General features: G+C 55.6%; 1 long non-coding RNA gene across 1 annotated transcript; it reads left to right on the top strand.

Annotated features, from left to right (window-relative positions):
* Positions 1–1,003: 1,003 nt before the first annotated feature.
* Positions 1,004–14,959, top strand: LOC149128064 (uncharacterized). Its single transcript, XR_016230283.1, has 3 exons — positions 1,004–1,180; positions 12,048–12,204; positions 14,691–14,959. It is a non-coding gene; the product is annotated as an uncharacterized LOC149128064 (long non-coding RNA).
* The last annotated feature ends 7,585 nt before the right edge of the window (positions 14,960–22,544 follow it).

The following is a 22,544-nucleotide window of genomic DNA, read 5'->3' as shown; positions in this document are numbered from 1 at the left end:
AAACCAGGAGCCTGGAGCTTCTCCTGGGTCTCCCACACTGGTGCAGGGGCCCAAGGACTTGGGCCATCTTCTACTGCTTTCCCAGGCCACATCAGAGAGCTGGACTGGAAGAGGAGCAGCCGGGACTAGAACCGGCGCCCATATGGGATGCTGGCAATGCAGGCAGCAGCTTTACCTGTTATTTCACAGCCCCAGCCCCAACACTCAGGTTTTAAATATTCTTCGAATGTTTTCCTCTCTCACCAGAGTCTCGGTCTTTGGAGGGACACTTGTGTAAAACACTGTTGTCTCTATGCCTCCCTCACCCCTAGGAAGAGTAGCACAAAGACAAAGCCGAGTAGCTGACGTGTGGGTTGACCCTGGACACCACTCACGCCACTTGGCCCCTGCAGTCCCTCGGGGTCTGAGGCAAGACACAGCAGCAGCACCGCCCTCCCGTGTCACCTCTTGCTCTGCTGCTTTCTATGTGTCAGTTTTGGGTGTGAATTTGGTTAATTAAATGGATTTGCAGATTCTCTGGCCTGGATTCAAGTAACCTTCACTGAAATGCAGACACGGCTCTTAGAGACTGCTGCCTTGGCACCTCTCAGGTTGAAGAGACGCGAACATGCCAACAGAAGAGCAGAGCAGGTGGACGGACAGCTAACAGCGCCTCTCTGAATTGGCGGCAGAGCTCAAACAGAAGGCTTCCCCTAGCGAGGGCTCAACTGACAGACCGCATTAGGGAGTGGGGCAGGATCCCTGCGTGTCCCTTGGTGCACTTGGCAGGTGCTCAAGTCTCTTGTGTACAAAGGTGTAGAATTTGCATATAACCTCTTCCCATTCTCTGCACTTCAAAGCATCCCTGGATTACTTGTGATGCCTAACGCAATCTAAATGCAGTGCGGATCCCTGTCTTACTCTGCTGTGCAGGGAATAATGACAAGAACAAGTCTGCACATGTGCAGTACCGATACTTTTTTTTCCCCAAGTATTTGTGATCTGTGATCGTTTGAATCTGCAGAGGCAGAACCTGTGGACACAGAGGGCTGGCTGCAGTCGGATTCGTCAGGAAGCCGGTGGCACAGGCAGAGATGCCCAGGCGCTGCCACCCTTCACCGGCAGCAGTACAGTGACCTGGGCGGAATGAGAACACGACCGTCGTCCAGGGGAACGCAGGGGGCTGTAGCCTCTGTTCCAGGTGTGTGCTCGCTCTCCCCGGCCAGGGGCTCGTGATTGGAGACCACTCCATCCTGCGAAAGCCTGCAGTGGGGCCAGGAAGCTAGCGTGGGGGCTGCTCTGTGTCTTTGTGCCAGTGTGCGTCTGTGAGGGGGCTTTTATGACTAAGTGTTCCACTCACCTCCCTGGCTGGGAGCACGCCCTCCCACCCCCCTTCCTCTCATTTATTCCCCCCTGCCCCTGCCTGACCCTCATTAACTCAAAGTGTAAAAGCTGTTTGTCTGCAGCCCCCTTGCCCCCTTCCTCCCCCTGCTGGGGGCTGGGCCAGGCCCTTCTCTCCCCTCCTGGATGCTCAGGCCTTGTGGTTTATGAGCTCGGCCCTAATGGCTAGGCCTCACCTTGTTAGGGGCTGGCCTCGTGCTGCTCAGAAGACCCATAAAGAGTCTGTGATCCCCCACCCCCACCCTGGGGGGCCCAGATTGCCACCCGTCCCTCAGCAGCTGGCACGGATGGTGCCCTGTGCACCCCTAAGGGCAGTGGTGCAGATTCGCCCCTCCCCAGGCTGTGCTAGATGCCAGGGTGCAGCAGTGCGTGGACGGCTACCTTCAGCTTTGTCCCTTCCACCCCTGCCTGGAAGGAGAAATCGTCCATCTGCGACCCCTGGAGGAAAGGACCCGGGACAGAGAGGAAGGAGGGGAAGTTGGACCTGGGATTAAAGCAGAGTCAGTGTGGAGGGCTTGGAAGCTGGTGGAAGTGCCTGCTGTGCTGCCAGGGCCCGGGGAGGGGCCAGAGCCTTGGTAGGACTGCAAACTGTCCTTCATGGGGAGGGAGCCTCCCCAGGGAGGAGACTCAGTTGCCCCTCTCGGCAGGTTCCCTTCTCCATCCTCCAGGGCCCCAGCAGGCTGGGTGTGGCATCCTTGGGCCGCAGAGGGAGTCTGCCCGGCCAGAGGGCTCGCCTGCCTCTCTCCCAGGGGAGAGCCCTGCTGGGCAGGCAGAGGAGAGCAGGGTGGGGTGTCCGCCTCCTTCCCCATGCTGGCAGAGGGCCAGAACAATCCCGGAGTCAGAGTGCATCCAGGGCTTGTGGCCAGGAGACCCGCCTGACCCTGCTCAAGAAAGCATCTGAGGTTTCACTACTCAGGGGGAGCCACCGGTTGCCTTGAGAGCCTGGTGGGGTTTACATGATGGAAACAGCCCTGCACACGGTGGTCCATCTGCTGGCCAGACAGATGGGGCTCGGGCCTGCTACTGGAGGCAAGAGGTCTGCAGAGGACACACTGGCCTCCCTGGAGCTGGGCAGGGGCTGCCCGTACAGGGTGCCCAGTGGCTCTGAAATCTCCCTGCAGGGTGTTCTCCCTGGCTCCCACAGCCGCCTCTCTCTGTTCCTCATTTGAAGGTTGGCCCTTCCCTGCGTTCCAGGGCGGGTCACTGAGATGGCTCCCTTCTCAGGGTGAGCTGGGTGAGACCCATCCTGCCCTTCCTGACTTTGGTGGCCCAGAGGACCCTCAGGGACCAGGCCAGGCAGGTGGCGGTGCTAACTGGGGATGGCAGGGCAGGATTCCCTGAGTCTCTGACTCTGTTGCAGGCCAACCGTCTCCCCAGGACAGGGGCTAAAGCAAACGTCAGGGGAGCAGAGCTGAGGATGGATGTGGAGACCCTGCTGGGGCTTATTCCCTGGGTGCTCTGACTTGCTTCTGGGTGCACAGGGGGCCTGACCTGGCACTGCTCGGGGGGCTGCCTGGGTGGCCCTCAGCTGCTCTGGGCTGTCCTGCTCCCTCACGGCTCTCCCAGCCCAGGCCCTCGCTGGCCCCTGTGGTGGCTGCTCTGGGACTCACTCAAAGCCACCACTGACCTGCCTCCCTACCCGCCAGGGTAAAAATAGATATTTCCACCGCGGCCACCTCCGCAGCATCAACTTTCTCCCACTTGAGCTGCTGCCAGTGCTCGGCTCAGCGAGCGGAGCACGAATTACGGGGCCGAGCCTGGCGTCAGGGCCCTGCGCAGGAGCCAGGCTGCTCATGAATGCCCTATTGTTCGGGGAGGTGACCCCGGGTGTCTGTCCTCCGGGCCTGGGGCCTGTCCTGCTCACCTCCGGGTCTCCATCCATTGCTTTGGCTTCGAGCCTGCCTGACCTTCCACCTCGTGCTGGAGGGGAGGCCTGGGTCCTCCTGACAGGGCCAGCTCCAGGGGCACATGGCCCATGCAGTAGCACAGGGCCCCATGCTTGGTTCAGTGCACTGCCAGCACCACCTTGAAATCCTTAATGATTTTTTAAAAAGGGGCCCCGTGCTTTTATTTTGTGCTAGATCCCACGGATGGTGTAAGTAGGCCTGCTGTACAAGGAGCCACTGCTCTGATGGGAGAGACATTGTCTCTGCATCCTCAGAGCCCCAGGTCTGCTGGGAGAGGCACAACTCTCAGAGATTGGAGACAAAGACGTAGCTGCCCTTAGAACACACACTGGAGGGGCAGCTGGCGGCTCGGCCCCTCATGGGCTCCAGGCCAGTGAGGAGACGCGGAGCTTACTCTCTCTTGGGGAGTCCCACGTCTAATGGGCAGGGGTAGCCTGTGTTCTTAGCGAGTAGGCATTCTGATAGGGGTGCAGGCTGTCATCAAGTGGGGACACTGTGCCCTTGGGAACCCTGAGACGCACGTGTAGCAGGGGCAGGGCCTGAGCCATGGTGGGTACCGATTCCCACACGAGCTGTCCTGGAGGAGGGTCTTGGGCCTGGGCCCTGGCAGGAGACAAGGAAGATGAAGCAGAGGAAGCCTGTCCCACTGGCCTTGGGGAGGGGGCGAAATGCTGTCAGGCAGAGACAGTGGCAGAGAAGGTGGAGGCACGGATCTGCTCCCTGAGTGGGGTGAGTACTCTGCCCCAGAGGCCTCCTCCTCCCTGAGAGCCCAGCTTGGGGTCACAGGCTGGCTGCTTCCCTCTGCCCTTGGCCCAGCAAGGGTGCTTCCAAATCCGGGGCAGGTGCAGGGCAGCCAGGGCTGGGGAGGCTTCCTGTGGCTTCTCCCCACACAGAGCCCTGGGCAGCATCTCAAGGAAGACCCTCTCCTGCGGGGTCTGTCTCTGACCTGTGACCTGCCCTGGGCTGGCCACAGCCAGGCCACCAACTGCTGTGGTTCCTAGGAAGTGTGTGGGTGCGAGTCCTGGGGACAGTTTGGGTTCTGCATGTGTGGTGCGTGCCGTAGGCTTGTTGGCCTCAGAGCATGAGGCTCAGGGCGTATAGTGGAGGGCCTGGTGGCAGGTGGGGTCCTTCCACCAGAAGAGGGGGAGCTGCTGAGCGTGAGAAGTTGGTGGTGAGAGGATCTTGGGGAACCCAGGTGAGGGCTCTGCCTGGGGCTGGTGACAGATATCTTGAACTTCTGCAGAACGACTGTGTCCTCCCAGATGAGGGGTAGAGCTGGGCACCATGGCCATGGGTGCCCCCAGGCAGGCCCTCTTGGCAGACTGTGGGGAGCAACTGGGAGCAACTCGGACTAGACTAAGTTACTGGAATTAAGACTTATTCTATGCATCTGCTCTCCCACAATATGGCGCTGGGAGAGGAGGAAATAGCTTCTACACAGCTGCCTCCAGTTCAACCAATAAACAGCAGGACCTGCTCCTGATTGGAGGAGAGCAGCATACTCGGCGTGTGGGTAGCAGAGTTGGGATTGGTGGAAGAGGACTATAAAGGAGGAGAGAGACAACATGCACCAGGAACATCTAAGAGGAACACCTGTGCAGCCCGCGAGAGAGCCGGCCAGCGGTGTGCCGCTCCCCCGCGGAAGTGGGGAAAGCGGCAGGGGGAACCGCCCTTCCACGGAGGTGGAAGGGACGGTAACCAACCCGGGAAGAACCAGCAGCAAACCCGGGGAGGGCCGAGCAGACAAAAGAACAGCGCAGGGTCCTGTGTCGTTCCTCCACGAAGACGGGGAGCGACATAATGGTGCCGTGACTCGGATATGAAGCCTAGGCAGGGTTTAGTGTCGTTCCTCCACGAAGAGGGGGAGCGACAGCAGACAGGGTTCCTTAACCAGGCTTGCTGAGCACAGTTCCCGCCATGCACAGAATGTGGCTGTGTTGGGCCCACGCTTGCCGTGTGGAGTGCCAGCGCCCGCCCTCCCTGTGGAGCCGCAGTGCAGGGCAGGGGCCGGGCTGTCTGCATCTGAGGCCCTGTGCAGGTCAGCCGGCAGCAGGTGTGCAGCCGAACCTGCACACCACCCCTCTGGGAACACCGCCTGTACCAGTGGTCCTGGCATTTGTGGGGTTTGTCCTCCCTAGAAGTCAGGGTGAAGACTCCTGCCCCGGCCCCCACCTGAAGCTGAGTGTGTGCAACGAGTGCCAGTCAGGTTACTGACATCAGGGCTGGGCTCAGCTCAGCTCAGTCCTCCCAGAAGCCCCTGACTTTGGGCAGCCCTTGCAGAGCGGTTCCTGTGTGAACCCCACAGCCATGGCCGTAGGCCCTTACAAGTGGGGAGATAACACCCAGCTCATCTGGCCCAGGCCAGGAGCCTAAGCCTGCACAGTCAGGCAGGGGGAGCGGAACACTGAGCTCCACTGCCTCCTAGCCTGTATGTATCCTCACGGTGCATGGATCCTCACTTCTCTCACTCACTCACTCACTCACTCCTTCCTTCAGTTAGTCAGCAAGTATCGACCGTTGTGGGCTGAGCAAGCAGGGCAGGCAGGTGAGACCCGACCTGTCCTCTGGGAAGCAGCCTGAGCTGGCACCAAGTGTCCCTGCGCCCTGTAGGGCAGCCAAGGCTGCCCCTGGGCCCAGAGAGTAGGGTCCCTAGGAAACTTCCGGGGACTCCAGAGCTGCCCTAGGATTCGTGGGACAAGAAGAGTGTGCCCAGCGGTCCTGGTGAGGGAGGAGTTGAGACTGGGGAGACCTCAGCATCCAGCTCTTCTCCAGGCGCGGGCCCCAGGTCTGTGGGCCGGACCTCCCCTCACACCTCAGCCCTGGGGCCCTCTCTGCCGGGTCATTTGCCTCCTCTTGAGCCCTCGGAGGAAGTGTCCCCTGTCCCCAGCGGGCTCCCAGAGGGACTCTGCTGTCCTCCGTAGCCTCCGCCCTCCCTGTCACCTCCACTCCAGAGAGCAGCCTTCATCTTCCCCACCTGCCTGTCTGCCGGAGCCCCCAGCAGCTGTGGGGGAAATTGGGCCATTTGAAGAATAAAGGCGAAGGCAGGAGGGGAGGAAGCGCCCGTCTCAGGGCCCAGCCCACAGCTGGGGTGAAAACCTGTTCCTCGTTAACACCCGGAGTCGGGGACAGAACGGGGGTGTCGCGCCTCCCCGGCCCTCCCTCGGGGACTGGGAGGTGCAAGGCATGCTGGGAGACGTTCGCTGCAGTTATTGGGAGCAGATGGGAAGGACTGGGGGCGGGGAACCCGAGGAGGAGGGGGCCGGCTTCGGGCGGGTGTGGTGGGAGCGTGGGCAGGAGGGGATGGGCGGCCCTTCACCTGGGCCTCCAGGGCGCTGAGCCCAGGGTCTGGACCTGTCTCCTCCCTGGGAAGCCCTCTGGTCCACACTGAAGGGGGTTCCGGGGCTGGAGCACATGGAGGCCTCCAGGAGCGCAGAGCAGCCAAGAGCCAGGCGTCAGGTCCAGGGTGTTGGGTCCCCGCTGCACCCTGTCCCTCACTTGAGCCCTTCTAGGGTCTGAGGAGCCCTGGGCAGGACTCTCGCTGGGTGGAGGCTGGGGTGGGATTTGGGGCTGGACTGCATACAGGAAGCCGGGGGAAGCTGCGAGTAGGCATTGACCAGAGGGCACGTCTGAGGACACTGACAGGTGGTGATGCTGGCGACAGCCACGGTGACGATGTCCGCGCTAGGCTCACTTGTGTGTGGGTGAGGTAGGGGCGCCTGCGGGTGACCCTCCCGGCTTTCGTGCTAGCACTGCCCTCCACTGGAGGAACTCCTGACTTTAGGAGACTCTGGGTTCTGACCCCAGCAGAGGAGAGGCAGCTCGGAGCTCGGCCCCTCACTTCATGAGGCTTGGCTGAGTGCAGCCCCGACCTGGGGGTTTTCCTGGTGCAGGACCCAGGCCCACTCGGCACTGAGGTTGGTGTTCTGGTGTGGAAGCCACAGGGTCCTACGGGACGAGGCAGTGCTGTTCCCAGGGTGGGAGGCAGGGTGGGATTAAGGCCACAGCTCTGCCCCCAGTGGCCCCTGCTCGGCTAAGTACTCTGCCCACCAAACCTAGGCTCAGGCAGGCTCCCTGCCACACTTCCTGTTCCACATGGCGTGGGCCCAGACTCCTCCTGCAATGTTTTAATTAGATCCCAGGCTCATTAGCGGCCCAAATGCCTTCCAGAAACCCTGCAGCTGCTCCAACCCTCCCCACACCTGCCTGTCCAGCTGGGCCTCCCCCACACCTGGAAGACATCGGGGCCTCCAGCCAGGGCCCACACCCCAGTCTCTAACAGCCAGGGCCAGAAGAGAAGCAGGCACTTCTGCAGAGGGAGGGGGCCACAGGAGCAGTGCCTCCCCAGACCCACCACCTCGGCCCAGGCAGGGCGGCTAAGAAGTGACCTGTGGCCATGGTACAGGAGACGAGGTCAGATGCCCCCTGCCTGCTGTGGCTGAGGCCCAGGAGCCCGTGTCTGGGCCCCTTCCGCCTCGCCGTGCCTGGGCCCTCCGGCAGGGACCCCTGGGGAGGACCTGCTCAGGCCCTGGAGTGTTTGCTGTCTGCTCGCTGGCAGAGCACAAGAAGGGTCTGGAAGAGGAAGCAGGGCTGGAAAAGGGGCTGGGGAAGCCATGACTTTGATCTCAGCAGGCTTCCCTGACCGGCTGGCAGCTCCTGCAGGATTTACCAGCTGGAATCATGCTTCAGAGAAGGTCAAATGCAAGGTCTTGGCCCAGGCATGGACTCAAGTTTGCCCCTGACAACAATGCCCCTTCATGGTCTTTGCTGCACCAACTCTAGGGGGCACCATTCCCATGGAATCCAACAAATGAGTGAATTGCACGCTCATCGACGTGGCTGTAGAGCTTTGCAAGTACTGACTGATCCCTCACCCTGCCCTGAAGAGATAGGGTCTATTACTTATTCCTGTTTCACAGGTGAGCTAGGGAGCAGTGGATCAGCTCGTTCATGTCCACATGGGTAGCAAGTGGCCGGCTGCAATAGGGTTCCAGCCGCTGTGGTCTGTGCTCTGTCTCCATGCTTCTCCCCTCTCCAGTAGGCTGTGTGCTGCCCCCTGGAGTAGGCAGATGTGGCCCTGTGCCGGGCTTTCACCCACAGTGGGCAATCGGAGTGGGAATTGCTGCCACCTGTCGCAGAATGGTTGGGAGATTGTAGCTCGTGGTGAAGGCCAGGCGAGTTACTTCATTTCTTGCAGCCTCAGTGTGCTCGGTGCAAAATGGGAAAGCCGTCTTAGCTCACCGAGTGCTCTGGGCGTGCACGGAGTGCCAGAGTGTCCTCAATTTCCCCATTGTGGTTCTGACCCTGCAGGGCAGGACAGACATCCCGGCCGCCCACCCCAGCCAGGCCCCTCTGTGGATGAGATTTTGCGATGGAGACCCTCTCATTAAAGGAAATGTGCGAGGACCCGGATTTAAGACAGGTGCAAGCAGAGCAGCCTAGAGAGAGCACAAGGAGGCTGATGCTGGAGCACTTGGCCCCGAGTCCCCCTGCCCCGTCCTCCAAGGTGTCGCAAAGAGCCTTGGGTCTCCTCTGGCCTCAATATCATTGTTCTGAGGGGGCTGACTGTCTTTTCTGGGGACCCCTGGTGGGCCTGCCCTGGACCTCTCTCCCTCCCTCACCTGATGGCAGTTCTGGGATGAGTGAGCCGGTCTAGGGAGGACACATGGAGGCAAGAGCCTTGAGCTGGGGTTCTCTTACGTCCCGGGAGCAAAGGAAGGGAGCAGAGAGAATGAGAGAGGGAACCCCTCCTTCAGCCATCCTAGATCTGATGGTGGAAACCTTACATGGTTTTTCCATCCGCCCCCGCCCCTCCTAGTGTTCCCCGGCAGGACGCTGGGAGGCGCTGGTGGCCCGAACAAGCTCAAGCCCTGAAATACTCAACCAGCCTCTGGGGCCTTCTGTTCCTGTCCCAGGTGGCCAGACCTTGGAGACAGGGATGGGAAGGGTGGGGGGTGAAGGGGGCTGCAGATTAGTAACTCCGCTCCTGGGCTGGCCCCCGGGACTCTCAGATGCAGGCTCCTCCCCACCCGTCCTGCACACCTGTGTCCACCCTGCTGTTGGATCAGGGCCCCATCCTCATTTGACCTTAATTACCTCATTAAGGGTCCCTTCTCCAAATGCAGTCACGTTGACAGTACCGTATGTCAGAATAGTTAAGAGAAAGACTGACTTCCACGGTTGTGTAAGTTTGGGGAAAGCTTGAATTAACACTGGACTCTTGACTGCAAGGTCTTTGTAGGTAGCCTCGCTGTGAACCAGCGTGTTCCAAGGTGGAAGGGACAACACGCTGTGTTTCCCACCCACGTCTGACCCTGGAACTCACTTCAAGGTCATCGTCCTGTGCAACTAGTGCCTCTCGGATCTCAGTGTGGGGCTTGGCGGCCTCCTGGGTTCCCAGGCAGCGATTCTTCACCTGGGTACCCCACGGGCAAGCTCAGCAGCACCGTCCTGCTGAGAATGGAGCAGGACCAGGAGCTCTTCCGGGTTAGGCAGGCTGGGTCTCCAGTGAAGAACCTCTGTGTGTGATGCGGCCAGCCATGCCTGTCAGTGTGCCGAGAGAGGTTCCCAGACCTACAGCTGCCTTGCTTTCTCTCCTCCCTCTTCGGTGAAGTCCCTAACACTGACTGGCAGCTGTGCCCTCCCTGGGCCCCTGGGGCAGCACTCTTTGCTGTGATAGGCCCTTGTGTCTGCTGCGTTTCAGCTGTAGCCTTGCCTGGAAGGTGAGTGGCAGACAGTCCTCAAACCCCTTTGATCTTCCTTGCGTAATCCCCAATACCCTTTGCTGCAATTGCGGCCCTGGGCCTTGCTACTCCACGGTCTGAGGACCAGCAGCCTGGACATCACCTGGGAGAGCTTGTTAGAAATGCTGAGTCTCAGGAACCAGAGTCTGCATTTAGCAAGCTCCCAGATGCCCCAGGGGCAGGGGCCTGGAAGCCTGAGAAGTACCAGTCTGGAGGAGGATTTCTGGAAGCACAGGTCGTGACCCATAGCGGATAGTGAAAACAAACCACAGGTTGCAATCAGGATTTGAAAAAATGAAAGAATCAAAACTACAGGATGCAGTTCATATAGAGCAAGTTTTTTGTGGGGAGCTTTGTGTGTTTTGGATTATGGTGCAAAATGTGCATTACTATAGAAAACTTTTGGAGACACTGATTTAGGGGCACGTGAAGGTAGTGACACAGGGGCCTTCTGCCTCACCCTGCCCTCCCCAACTCCACCTGGCATTTCCCCAGCTGTCCTGGTCGCTACGGCTGTCCCGTCGCTGACCACACACACCTTGTCACCACACCCTGTGGCCCAACGCCTGAGCTTCCGGGTGTGGTGGGGAGAGCTGGAACCAAAAGAGTGACTTTTAAAATAGGTTCTTCTCCAGGGTTATTTCCCCCTCGCTTCTGTCTCCTCCGTGTTGGTCCAGCTCCTTGCCCTGGTTCCTCCTTTCCTTCTCCTATTCCAAGCTGGAAGGCAAAGCCAAGGCCAGCTCGTGGGAGATGGAGTCTCTCCCCCAACACTGTAGTTTTGCCTTCCCAAGGCCCCGTCTCCATACCAAGGAGTCAAAACAACCTGGCTGACCCCGTGCCTGTGGGGCGGTTCCCGCTCCTGGCAGTCAGCCACCAGCCCAGGTCTGCCAGAAAATGTATCTGATCTTTGAACCCAGCACGCCCCAGGAGATAAACCTGGGCAGCTGTTAAAGACATCAGCACCACTGTAGAGTCCTGTCGTCAGGGCATGCAGAGGTGAGCAGGGCAGGGAGAGGGCAGGAGGCCCGGGGCCAGCTGAGGGGGTGGGAGGCGGGCTGCCCAGGGCAGGCTGGAGGTGCAGGGACAGCCTTTGGCCACTTTTCCCTCTCTTCTCACTCAGCCTCTGCTTCAGTCCTTCACTGTTGTCATCATCATCATCGTCATCATCACTGCTGTGGGTGACATAGGGGGATCATACAGCCCTGTTAGCCTGGAACAGTTGGGATTCATACCTGCTGTCAGGGTATTATAATGAATAGTGCTCACTTTCTTTCTGAAGACAGTTCCAGTTTGAATTTTGAATGATTTCATTGCCCTATATAAGAAAATGTAAGAACTTGCCAAAGGTCACAATGCTAATAAACTGTTTAGCTGCGACTTGACTCAAGTCACATGGCCCTCCCAGAATGCCTCACACCCTTCCCAAGATGCCTCCTTTTTTTGCTTCTCTGGCAGGAAAAGTAGTGTGGGTCAGTGTGTGAGTGGGGTCTGGGGTCATAGCCTCTTTATAGGCCTCGAGAGCCAGTTAAAGGGTATCAGTTCACCCTCTAGCAGCCTCTCCCAGGCTGCAAGGTGCAGTAGAACCTGAGCAGTCTGTGAAGCTTCGGGTTCCCTTTCATGGGTAGGCAGGGCTGAGACACAGGTTAAGGTGTTGTCTGGGGGATCTTCCCTCTGGGGAGCCTTTGGTCCCCGCCTGTTCAGGTTTGCCCAGAACCCCAGCTGAAGGAAACTGGAACTTCTTGGAGGTGGAAGATACACAGGCCCTCTTCTGTCCTCTGTGAGGGTGTGTGTGGAGGGCAGAGTGGGGCAGATGGACCTGGGAGTCAGTGCCGGGCTGGGAGTGGGATGGGAGCAATTGTGTCTGCTTTGCATGCCGGGGAGTTTGGGGTCTAGGGGAAGGATTTTGGGGTGGAAAGACATTAACCACAGGTGGGTTCTGGTAGTCAGTGCGATTTGAACTTGGACTTGGCATTGAGGCACAAGGCCACTCTGAAGGCTCCTGGTATTTTCATTGCTCCAGGCCACTCATGGGCACTGGACTGCTGACAGCCTTCTGGCCCTGTGAAGGCTACTGGCCACAGGCACAGGAGTCCTGGGATCGTGTTCCACTGCAGTCAAGGCCTGAAGCTTGCTGGGAGTCTGCCACATTGAATCTGAGCAGCATGCAGGAAACGCAGGTGAGGGTGCCCTGCAAGCCGCCTCCCCTAAGAACAGTGCTGCCTGAGGGTGGAAGAGCACACATGTGCAAAAGCATGTATGTTGACATATCACAGATGTAGTACAGTCCCAAATGCCTGTCCCTGACACAACCACACATGTGCCAAACACACATACACTGACATGTAGATACTTCCTCCTTACCCACATATGTGCATACACATACACACTCATATAAGCACACATAATCACACATGCATGTACACCCCTGTGCGTGCATACAAATATAAACAGCCTGCATAGCAGATACTGAAGTGTGCAGTGTCCCCTGGACAGCCACACAGGAACGGGGACTGGTCTCTGGCATGAGAGGGGAGACCCCGTACTATGTGAATAGGGACCGTGTGTGTGGAGAGTACCTGGTTCTTAGGGACTGCATGGGGAGGAGTGAGCAGCGCTTGGAACAAGGGCTAACAGTCAGGTCGGGGGAATGGCATGTCCAAGACATGACCAATGGCATGTCCAAGGCACCTTCTGTGGGGCTCCCATTCCATTGTCCACCCTGTATCCAAGGTGATGAGCCTCTCCCTGCCCCTTCTGCCCCAACTCAGAGAGAGAGAGAGAAACATATCACCTTCAAAAAGAAGCCCAAATCAAACTGACACCAGATTTCTGCCTAGCAACAACATATGCTAGAAAAGAGCAAATTCTTGCTTTAAAAAATACCAGGCTGCTTTCCATTGAGCTTTCTTGGGAGAATCCAAGGGCAAGTGCTGTGTCCACTCTTGGATTGGAAGGTTAGGGAGAGAAACTCTTCAGTGACTCTCCGAAGACACTTGTGGTTGGGATTGTGTGTTTGAAGAACATTGAAAACCTACATGGAACAGGCATCAGCCTCCCAGGGCCAGCGGGCAGAGAGCAAGCAGGAAGGAGGAGAAGGCAGGCCCTGTGGTGAACGTCGGAGCAGAAGTCCAGAGGCCAGCCAGCTGGTGTGCTTGGCCAACGCTTGGCTTTTCCCCAGTGCTATAGGTGGTGTTTCTGAGCCCCTTGCCCATGAGCGGTCCCTCAGGGCTGCTGCGGGTGGCCCTGGGTTTGCGCAGGACCTTCCTTCTCCTGACCCGTGTGGCTGCCACTCAAGTGCAGCTAGACTGACAACGGTGGGCCGGGAGGCTGGGGTCTGGTGTGGTGCCTAACACCCTGTTCAGATGTTGGAGTCAGTCTGTGGTCAGGGTTAGGGTCAGTGTGGTAGCTTGGGTAGGATTAGTATTTGGCCAAGGTCCGTTTTGTGACCCATATCAGAGGCTGGGCTTGGCCACCGTTGGAAACATTCTGAGTCATGTCGGGATCGGTCTGTGTCCCTGGTTGTGGTCAGGGTGAAGTCACGTTGATGTGACCAGAGTTAGGGCTGCATGTGGCTGGGGAGCAGTTTGTGCTCAGTGTAACTGGTGCTCAGGAGACTCGCAGTGAGGCCCACACCCTCACGAAGCGCCAGCCAGGGGAAGGTCTCCCAGACCCTCCTCTAGTGCAGGCTCATGCAGTGTGTCGACATCTAGAGTTCCAACTTCCAGGCTTTTAGGTGAGGCCTGGGGTGGGGGCAGCAGGGCCACTAGACCAGGCGCCTTACAGGTTGGGGGACCCCGTGGTGGACGGTGTCTCAGACTCTAGGGCTTAGCATCTGGAGGCTGGGTTTTGGCGTGGCAGGCAGCCCAGGGCAAGGCTCTTTGGATGGGACATGGCTGGCCACGGGCTGTGCATGGACCTTTAGGAAATCTGGGTGACCACCCTCACCCCACCCAGACCCTTTCCTCACCCTCTGAAATAATCAGGGACCCCATTCATGGCAAATCCTCTGCCTAAGGAAAGGGGTAGCCAACACTTTCTGTGTCCCACACTCTTGCCTTTCAATGTGTTGTCCCAGGAGCTGCCCATTTCAGAAGGAGCAGCAGGGGCAGGAAGGGGCTTGAAAGGCTGGCCACAGGCCAGGTGATTCTGCTGTGTGATAGCCTGGTGTCAGAGCTGGCAGGACTGGAGGGTTGGAGGCCCGGGGTCCTCCGGTGCGAGCTACCCAACTGGCATCCCCTGAGACGCTTCTGCACTCCAGGCCTGGCCTGGGCTCTGTGGGAACGTGAGAAGCGAGCCAGGCTCCTGTTCTCAAGGCTTTTCCTAGAGGGCTAGAGAACGTGTCCAGCTATAGTGTGGGCTGATGGTGGTGTGGGCGGAGCTGTGTACCCTGGCATCACCTGAGGAGCTTCTGAAAACTAGGCTGCCTGGTCTCTGCTCCAGACCTGGGAAGAAAGACCTATGTAAAGCAACAGCCAGGGAGGGGACAGATGCCTCCTTGAGCAAAGTCTTCCTTAAAGCATCGCCTGAAAGACTGCACCCCTAGCTGGTGAGTAATAACAGCTGCTCCCCATCGGGACCCCCTCAGGCACCCCTAAGTCCTCACAGCAACTGTGGGGACCCTGTAACAGGGCCACCAAGTTCTCTGATGCTCTTTCCACGACAGGCGGGGTCTGCTTCCCTTCCCTGCGCTCTGTGACGTGTTGGCCAGCAGAACATAGTGGAAGTGATGCCTCCCACCAGTGCCAGGCCCTCGGACCAGGTCTGAAGAAACTGGCAGCTTCTGCTTCCTGTCTTTTGGGACACTTGCTTTTGGAACTCAGCAACCACACTGCAAGGAAGCCAAGCAGCCACCTGGAGAGGTCACCCTTGGGTGTTCTGACCGACAGTTCCAGCCAAGGTCCCAGCTGACAGTCCCCACCAACCACCAGACAGGTGAGTGAGCAGGACTCCAGACAGTCCCTACCCCAGACGGTGACTCACTTCCAGCCTCCAGCCCGCCCAGAGGATTCTGGAAGGAGCAGAGATGACCGTCTCCACTGAGTGGCAAATGTGAGAGCAGAATGGATGACAGCTGATGCTTTAAGCCAGAGGGAAGCACACTTCTGTAAAGGACGAAATGGCAACCCCTTCAGGCTCTGAGGAGCGTGGGGTGCCTGTGGCAGCGGTTCGGTTCGGTTCGGTTTGGTTCTGTTGTAGTGCGCCAGCAGCCTCAGGCTGCATGCAGATGCATGGGGGCAGCTGGGCTCCTGTACCGCATCTCAGGTGTGCACTGAAGGTTGCATTTCTGGTGTTTTCACGTGTCACAAGACAGTGGTCTTCTTTTGATATTTCCCGACTGTTTACAAGCTTAACCATGTTCAGGGGACTAGACAGAACTGGGAGGTGGGACAGTTTGCCGCCCTCTGTTTCAGGCCTTGGTGACTGGGATGGCTGCTTAGGTAACAACAGATGGCCGCCTCAACAGCCTGCTACATACATGATTTTGAGGCATTTATGTCCACCTGTGATTTGGGCTATTGAGAAACCCTTTGAGTTAATTGCTGCAGTAACACATTTATCTGAAGGGTGAGTAAGTTGGAATTACAAAGTATTGGGATGAAAAAGATGGGAGAAACCAAAGCTGTTTGTTGTTTTCCAGCTGTGTTCAGGGAAGAGGGACCTGGGAATTAGGGGCCAGAGGGTCGAGTTTTTCCTGTGGAATTGGGCTGTTTATTAGGCTTTTCCTAGGCAAACTCTCTGTCCAAGCCAGCCACTTCTATTTTCTAGCCCCACGCTCACTGAGCCGCCTTCTGAGTCACCATCTGTCTTCCCAGGAAGAGCCAGGGGTTGGTGTTAGCACTGATTGGTTGCTGGCAGAGACCAGGCACTGTTCCTGGTGCTACCTGTGTATTAATCAACCTTCCCACTAACCTGCTGCTATCTTGGACTTGTGAACGAGGAACTTGAAACTCAGAGAGCCTAAGTAAGATGTGCGGGCTAGGACTTGAACCCAGGTCACCTGGCCCCAGAGCCCACTTGCTTCAGTGCTCCGCTTTGCACCCTGCCCCTGGAGAGGGTCCTCGGAGGGGAAGATGCATTCCAGGCACGGGGGTGGGGGGCAGTCCATGCTGCAGAGAAAACAAACTGGCAGCCGCATTGTGCTCTGGCTTCTGTGGTTGAGTTAATGCAGGTCTGTGCCTGAGATGCGTGGAGACCCCTGCCCTGAGTGAGGGCTTGAAAGGCAAAGGCCCGCTTGGAAAGGCAGAGCCCCAGGATCTTGGTTGGGGCAGGGGGACAGCGGGCAGGAGGACAGATGGCTGGCATCCTCATCGGTGTCCCATGAGCCATCTCAGTTCTCATTGTACTTGACTTCCTGTTGCTCCCCCACTCGCGGAGGAACGATGCCGGACCCTGCGCTGTTCTCTTTGCCCGGCCCTTCCCGGGTTTGCTGCCGCTCCCCCACTAGCGGAGGAACGACGCTGTCTGGGGTTTGCTGCCGGCCCCCCACCTCCGCGGAGGGGCAGCACCCCCGCCTTTTTCCCCGCTTCCGCGGAGGAGCGGCACACCGCCGGCCGGCTCTCTCAGGGGTTGCTCGGATGTTCCTCAGATGTTCCTGGTGCATGTTGTCTCTCTCCTCCTTTATAGTCCTCTTCCACCAATCCATGCTCTGCTGCCCACACGCCGAGCACGCTGCTCTCCTCCAATCAGGAGCAGGATCAGCTCCTGCAGCTTGTTAGTTGAATTGGTGAGGCAGCTTTGTAGAAGTTGTTTGCTCTCTCTCAGCGCCATATTGTGGGAGATCAGATGCATAGAATTAGTCTTAGTTCCAGTAATTTAGTCTAGTCTCGGTTGCTCCCCACAACTTCCCTGTAACATATATAAAAAAGTTCATGGAAAGTGGGATTAAAAGGTCTTTGCCCTGGTGCCAAGCAGTTTTGAAATTCATGGCATTGATTTTTTTTCATTTTTATTTAATGAACGCATTTTTACATAGATACAACTTTAGGAATATAGTGGTGGCATTGGTTTTTCATAATATGCATTTTTCACGGACTTTTTGAAATACCCTCATACAATTTGTTCACATATTTTTTTTTTCGTAATATTTCCTTATTTTCTGAATCTTTTCAGCAGCTTTAGAGGTGCCTGCTTCCTCATCTTGGTACTGATTTTCCATGTCCTCACTCATTCCTCCTTCCCCTCTCTGTCCTTGATCATCCCACTAGAGGTTATCAGTTCTATTAGTCCTTTCAGAAGCTTGATTTTTTTGACTTTCCATTATATACTTATTTCTTATTCATCATTTTCTGCTGTTTAATATTTCATTCTACTTTTTTTTGAGCTTGTCTATCTGATTGAAATCATTGCTTATTTTCAGCCTCTCTCATTTTCAAATATATCAAGGCAGTAAATTTTCCTGTGGCTATATCACAGATTTTCTCTTTTTTTAGAGATTTATTTTATTTATTTGAAAGAGTTACAGAGAGAGGTAGAGACAAAGAGAGAGGTCTTCCCTCTGCTGGTTCACTCCCCAGATGGCCACAACGGCTGGAGCTGTGCCAATCCGAAGCCAGGAACCAGGAGCTTCTTCTGGGTCTCCCATGCAGGTGCAGGGGCCTAAGAGCTTGGGCCATTTTCCATTGCTTTCCCAGGCCACAGCAGAGAGCTGGATCGGGAGAGGAGCAGTCGAGACTAGAACCGGTGCCCATATGGGATGCTGGCACCTCAGGCCAGGGCTTTTAACCCGCTGTGCCACAGCACTGGTACCACAGATTTTCATTTATAATATTTTCATTATTGTACAGTTCAAAATATTTTCTAGTTTCTAGAGGATTTATTTTTTGACTCTTGGGTTATGTATAAATGTGTTTCTTCATTTTCAAATATAAGGGGATTTTTTTTTTTTTGCTGATTTCTCATTTAATTGGATGGGGATTAAAGGGCATGGTCTTTTATTAAAATTATTTATTTACTTATTTGCAAGGCAGTGAGAGGGGTGGGAGAGAAAGAGTGTGTGTGTTCCCATTTACTAATTCATTGCCCAGATGGCCATCATGGCTGAAACTGGGCTGGGCCAAAGCCAGCAGCTATGAACACAATCTAGGACTTCCACATGGGAACCAAGAACCCATACTTGAGCCATCACTGCTGCCTCCCAGGTTTGCATCAGCAGGGATCTGGGATTAGGTGCCAGAACCAGTTTTTTTTTTTTTTTTTTTTTTTGACAGGCAGAGTTAGACAGTGAGAGAGAAAGAAAAAAAGGTCTTCCTTCCGTTGGTTCACCCCCAAAGTGCCCCTATGGTCGGTGCGCTCCGCTGATCTGAAGCCAGGAGCCAGGTGCTTCACTGCTGGTCTCCCATGCAGGTACAGGGCCCAAGCACTTGGGCCATCCTCCACTGCACTCCCGAGCCACAGCAGAGAGCTGGACTGGAAGAGGAGCAACTGGGACTGGAACCCGGGGTGCCAGTGCCACAGGTGGAGGATTAGCCTATTGAGCCACGGCACCGGCCCAGAACCAGGTATTGATCCCAGTCGTTCTCATGTGGAAATGCAGGCATCTTCACAGATGTCTTAACTATTAGGCTAAATGCCCACCCTGATAGAATGCTCTTTGTGAAGGGCTGGTGAGTGGTGTAGTAGGGAATGCTATCTCCTAAAAGACCAACATCCCATATGGGTGCTGGTTTGAGTCCTGGCTGCTCTACTTCCAATTCAGTTCCCTGCTAATGCCCTGGGAAAAGCAGTAAAGATGGTCCAAGTGCTTGGGCCCCTGCCACCCAAGTGGAAGACCCAGATGAAACTGCTGGCTCCTGGCTCCTGACTTTGGCCTTGTTCAGCACCAGCCATTGTGGCCATCTGGGAAGTGAACCTGCAGATAGAAGATCTCTTTCTCTGTCTCTCCCTGTTTCTGTAACTCTTTCAACTAAATCATTTTTTTTTTAAAAGAATACTCTCTATGACTTTATTGCTTTACAGTTTTTTGGAGATTTATTTTCTATTTGTATAAATTTTCCTGGTGTGTGAATATGCATTTCCTGAATTTGTTGAATGCTGTCTTCTGTGTCCATTAGTTAAAGTTTCTTAATCCTGTTTTTCACAATTTCTTTCTCTCTCCTGGGTTTTTAATCAGTTACTAACAGAATGTGTTAAAATGTTATGCTGTAATTATGGATTTGTCATTTATTTGAAGTTAAGATAATATTTTCTTTATATATTTTTGAGGCTATGTTATTGGGTGCATACAGTTTAAACTTGTTATAACTTTCTGGGATGTGGATTGTGATGGTGAGTGGATCTCCTAATCTTTAGTAGTCCCCTTCCTTAAAGTGGATTTCATGTGAAATTAATGTTGCTACTTCACGTTTCCTTTGGTAACTATATGCATAGCATATATCCTTAGGGTACTGATGTCTAGTGCAAACACATTTAACTGGATTTTAAAACTTTTAAACAACCCAATAGTGAAAAAAACTGACAAAAAGTATGGCACAAGGACATAAAATTGTACTGCTTGCAGTTCCTTGGGTTCCTGCAGTGATGCAAATTTAGCTAGTGATTTCAGTGCAAGGCCTCTCCGTGATGAGCTAACTCATCCTTATTTTCTTCTCCCTGTATCCATCCCTCTTCTCTTCTCCTCCCCAGATCTGTTCTGCACAGGCCTGGGACGTGCACGTGGGGCGTGCAGGGGAGAGGTGAGTGATCCCCTTACTCCCCTGAGGCTGCACTTCTTCAGAATCCCAGCTTCCTGCAGGGACGCGGGGTCCTCGCACCTGGGGAAGGCCGGGGCTTCTGTATCTCCACTTGTCCACGAGAGGTGTAAACATCACGACCCGGCTGTGGAGCTGTTCCTCACGCATGGGCCCGTGCTCTCAGGGCTGGGGAGCACCCTTACCCTTCAGGGCACTCTCCTCCTTCTGATTTTGGCCTGGTTACTCCTCAACTTCCCGTGAGTTTATGCCTACACTGATGTTTCTCAGGTGCATCCTTATCACCTTCAGTTGTCTGCAGTGGGAGGATTGGTTCAAGGAACTTAGCTACTGTTCCCAAATCACAAGTCAATTGGCTTCTTCCTGAAACTCAGCCTTCTCCTGGTCACAGGGCACCATTCTTTGCAGATTATTCTTCTGTCTCTGCTGTTCCTTTTCAGTCTGCTTGGCCAAGGCCTTAAGATGTCAGTGTTCCAGGGCTGGCGCTGTGGTGTAGCGGGTAAAGACGCCATCTGCAGGGCTGGCATTGGTTTGAGTCCCGGCTGCTCCACTTTGGATCCAGCTCTCTACCATGGCCTGGGAAAGCAGTAGAAGATGGCCCAAGTCCTTGGGCCCTGTACCTGCATGGGAGACCTGGAAGAAGCTCCTGGCTCCTGGCTTTGGATTGGCCTGGCTTTGGCCATTGTGGCCAATTGGGGAGTGAACCAGCTGATGGATGACCTCTCTCTCTCTCTCTCTCTCTCTCTCTCTCTCATCTCTCTCATCTCTCTGCTTCTGCCTCTCTGTAACTGCCTTTCAAATAAATAAATCTTTAAAAAACGAAACAAAACAGAAATGTCAGTGTTCCTCAGAACACAGCCCCTTGTGTTGCTTTTCGCTGTCTCTCACCGTGTTTTCTAATACCCTGCTTCCTTGGCTTTCATTACTGCCTGAGATGTTGGCAGCGCCCAAGTCAACGTCCCTCGCCCAGACCCCGGCCTGTGCTCTACTGAGCAGGTCCAGCCGCTTGCCGGAAACCGCTCTGGAACACATGGCAGATCCCTCACAGTCACGTTCAGAGCTGAACTCAGGATTCCCTCCCGTGTCTGCCCCTCCTCGTGTGGCCCCTCAGTTAACAGCATGTCAGGCACTAGCTCCTCCCTAGACACTCACTCGTCTCTGAAGTCAACCGATCCTTATCAAGCATGGGGTGAACTGCGTCCCCCGCAAATTCAGGTTGAAAGTCCAGCCCCTGGTACCTTAGAAAGCAAACTTTGGGCATGTGACCTTGCTGATGTCACTTGTGAATTAGGGTGGGCCCAAGGCAGTATGACTGTCATCCTGGTGAGACAGGGAGATTTGGGCACAGATGCGTGCACAGGGAGGCCGCTGTATGCAGATGAAGGCAGACCCCGCAGGGAGGCTTCTGTAAGCCAAGGAAAACCAAAGATTGCCCCCAGCCCCACAAGCCAGCAGACAGGCAGGGAGCAAGTTCTTGTCAGCCCCGGAAGGAGCCAGCTGCTGACTGCTGGGTCTTGGACCGCCAGCCTCTAGAACTGAGCTCACAGCTCTGGCGGCTGAACTCGCCTGGTGTGACTGTTTCACCGCAACCCTAGCACAGGGATAAAGTCGTGGTCCCCTTTTCACAAAGCAGCAAAACAGATCTTTTGGAGAAGCATCCATCAGATCATGTCCCTCCCCTGGCTGAAAACTCTCAGGTGATAGCCCATTTCACTCAGAACAGAACAGAAATGCCTCAGTGTGGCCTGCAAGCTCTGGCCCCTGCACCCCCTCCCCTCATCCTCTCCAAGCCGTTCTTCACTCCTTCCACTCATATGATCCTTGTTCCTCGAATGCTGCCAGAGCTTCCCTGTAGGCCTCTGCACTGCCCCTCTCTCTTCTGGGGCTGCTTTCAGAACACCCTGCTGCGGGCGCCTCTCCCCAGGCTGCTTTCCCTCGCACTGCCCTGGTGTACTGTTCTCGTGGCCTTGTCGCACCTAAAGTGACCTTGGATGTGCTGACTTGTTTATGTTGCATTAGAACATAAACTCCCTGAGGGTAGGCACCTGGCTCACTTTACATGGGTAGACACAAACCGCATGGTTGTTGAATGAATGAATGAGTTTTTTTTAAAGATTTATTTATTTATTTATTTGAAAGAGTTTCAGAGTTGGAAGAACAGAGGGAGACAGAGAAAGATCGAGACTGAGCTCTTCCATCTGCTGGTTCACTCCCCCGATGACTACAAGGGCCAGGACTGGGTCAGGCTGAAGCCAGGAGCTTCATCTGGGTCTCCCATGTGGGTGCAGGGGCTAAAGGACTTGGGCCATCTTCTACTGCTTTCCCAGGTGCATTAGCAGGGAGCTGGATGGGAAGTGGAGCCAGCTGGGACTCAAACCCGCACTCTGATATGGGATGGTGGTGCTACAGGCATGGCCCAACCTGCTGTGCCACAGTGCTGGTCCCTGAATGTGTGAAATTTTACTTCTCTGTATCTTCATCCTTACCTCATCCAGGTATTCACTGTGTCTTGTTGCTTCTGTGTCTTAACAGTGTCTCAGAACTTCCGCCTCTTTCTACTGCCCACCTCCATTACCAAGTTCAGGTCACCACCATGAGTCATCTGGACACCTGCAAGTGTCTCCTTAGTGTTCAACCCCCCCTTCCAGATGGGGCCCCTCCCACCTACCCTCTATCCTGTGTCCCTTGATGCTTCTAACTTCTACGAGGCAGGTTCTCCCCTGGTTAAACCTTCTGCGACTTCCCATTGTCCTCGGGAGCCCTTTTAACATGGAGTCCAAGCAGCGGTCTGGTCCCTACTCCCTTCTCTAGTCTCATTCTGCCTCTCCTGG

The sequence above is a fragment of the Oryctolagus cuniculus genome, chromosome 2, assembly GCF_051225735.1.
Source record: "Oryctolagus cuniculus isolate XC-2025 breed Fujian yellow rabbit chromosome 2, ASM5122573v1, whole genome shotgun sequence".
NCBI lineage: Eukaryota > Metazoa > Chordata > Mammalia > Lagomorpha > Leporidae > Oryctolagus > Oryctolagus cuniculus.
The sequence above is the reverse complement of the archived record's forward strand: the minus strand, read 5'-3'. Positions and strand labels throughout refer to the sequence as shown.